This window comes from Ambystoma mexicanum, unplaced genomic scaffold (assembly GCF_040938575.1).
Source record: "Ambystoma mexicanum isolate Mex_15411 unplaced genomic scaffold, UKY_AmexF1_1 Mex_scaf118, whole genome shotgun sequence".
Taxonomy (NCBI): domain Eukaryota; kingdom Metazoa; phylum Chordata; class Amphibia; order Caudata; family Ambystomatidae; genus Ambystoma; species Ambystoma mexicanum.
In genome coordinates this window covers 122,839-125,231 of record NW_027182345.1, presented here as the reverse complement: position 1 = coordinate 125,231, position 2,393 = coordinate 122,839, and the positions used below count along the sequence as shown (strand labels likewise).

At 34.7% G+C, this 2,393-nt stretch overlaps 1 non-coding gene across 1 annotated transcript; it reads right to left on the bottom strand.

Moving 5' to 3' along the window:
• Positions 1-397: 397 nt before the first annotated feature.
• Positions 398-469, bottom strand: TRNAE-UUC (transfer RNA glutamic acid (anticodon UUC)). The gene has a single exon. It is a non-coding gene; the product is annotated as a tRNA-Glu (tRNA).
• Positions 470-2,393: the final 1,924 nt, after the last annotated feature.

Genomic DNA, 2,393 nt, shown 5'->3' with positions numbered 1-2,393 from the left:
TGCCCTTTTTTAAAAAGGTGATAGAGTGGGTGACTGTATGGAACTTGTAGACCTAATGACATCAGTGCACTTTCTGGTCAGCTGTACAAATTAATACATTTCATTAAGGGCATATTATTGGTTTCCACCACAGTTTTATAACATTCATATGAGCTTCCAAAGGACTATTTCAAACTGATAATATCACCAGTAGAACTTGGGTGAATGTAAAACACAGCTTGTATCATATAAAGAAATCCTAAATAGCTTAATGGTGTTTACCCTATGTTTCAGGAGATGATCACGAGTATTTCAAATGTAGAAATGTGTTGCTCATTACATAAAAATCTAAGATTGTAAATGTTTTCTTCAATTTATCTAATTAGAAAAATATTTCTACAGGTAAAACAAGAGGACCAGGGGGCATCCAGATTTGAACTAGGGACCTCTTGATCGAAAGTCAAATGCTCTATCACTGAGCTATACCCCCATTCTAAAATGTTTACCTTTATTAATTCAGTAATATGTACAAAGTGCAAGCAATATGCAATCACCATCAAAGCAGTGCATTTTCAGCCACCAAACCCTCCTTATAAGTATATGGGGTGCGAAGGATGTCCTTTATCTGCCTTGGTAAAATAAAGTGAGGTTTCCAGTGCAAGAATTCATACATTTCGTATCACATGTAGATCTTGGAACATGAAAAAAAAAACTTTTGTCAAATGCACAAATTCTGCAAAACGTAACTGCTTCTCTACTGCAGTTTGTTGATTTTGTGCTAAGAGCATAGTTAAACCCAATTGTTTTTTGTTTTTTATATGAAATGATGATATATCCTATTGTTTCTTACAGTGCATTGGGTTGAAAAACATTTTAACAGGATCTATTGAAGATTGTATATGGTTATGAAACAGGGACTTCTTGAACTGCACTCCTACGCTCTACCACTGAGTTAAACCCTTGAATGCTGAAAACTGCCCTTTTTTAAAAAGGTGATAGAGTGGGTGACTGTGTGGAACTTGTAGAACTAATGACATCAGTGCACTTCTGGTCAGCTGTACAAATTAATACATTTCATTAAGGGCATATTATTGGTTTCCACCACAGTTTTATAACATTCATATGAGCTTCCAATGGACTATTTCAAACTGATAATATCACCAGTAGAACTTGGGTGAATGTAAAACAGAGCTTGTATCATATGAAGAAATCCTAAACAGCTTAATGGTGTTTACCCTATGTTTCAGGAGATGATCAGGAGTATTTCAAATGTAGAAATGTGTTGCTCATTACATAAAATGCTAAGATTGTAAATGTGTTCTTCAATTTATTTAATTAAAAAAAATATTTCTACAGGTAAAGCAGTTGGACAAGGGGGCGACCAGATTTGAACTATGGACCTCTTGTTCTGTAGTCAGATGCACTACCACTGAGCTATAGCCCCAGTTCTGAAATGTACACCTTTATTAATTTAGTAAAATGTACAAAATGGAAACAACATGCAATCACGATCAAAGCAATGCATTTTCAGCCACCAAACCCTCCTTATAAGTATATGGGGTGCGAAGGATGTCCTTTATCTTCCTTGGTAAAATAAAGTGAGGTTTCCATTGCAAGAATTCATACATTTCGTATCACATGTAGATCTTGGAACATGGAAAAAAAAACTTTTGTCAAATGCACAAATTCTGCAAAACGTAACTGCTTCTCTACTGCAGTTTGTTGATTTTGTGCTAAGAGCATAGTTAAACCCAATTGTTCATTGTTTGTATATGAAATGATGATATATCCTATTGTTTCTTACAGTGCTTTGGGTTGACAAATATTTTAACATGATATATTGAAGAGGGTATATGGTTATTAAACAGGGACTTCTTGAACTGCACTCCTACGCTTTACCATTGACATAAACCCTTGAATGTTGAAAACTGCCCTTTTTTAAAAAGGTGATAGAGTGGGTGACTGTATGGAACTTGTAGACCTAATGACATCAGTGCACTTTCTGGTCAGCTGTACAAATTAATACATTTCATTAAGGGCATATTATTGGTTTCCACCACAGTTTTATAACATTCATATGAGCTTCCAAAGGACTATTTCAAACTGATAATATCACCAGTAGAACTTGGGTGAATGTAAAACACAGATTGTATCATGTGAAGAAATCCTAAACAACTTAATGGTGTTTACCCTATGTTTCAGGAGGTGATCAGGAGTATTTCAAATGTATAAATGTTTTGCTCATTACATAAAATGCTAAGATTGTAAATGTTTTCTTCAATTTATTTAATTAAAAAAAATATTTCTACAGGTAAAACAGTTGGCCAAGGGGGCGACCAGATTTGAACTATGGGCCTCTTGTTTTGCAGTCAAAAGTTCTACCAATGAGCTATAGCCTCAGTTTTGAAAGGTTC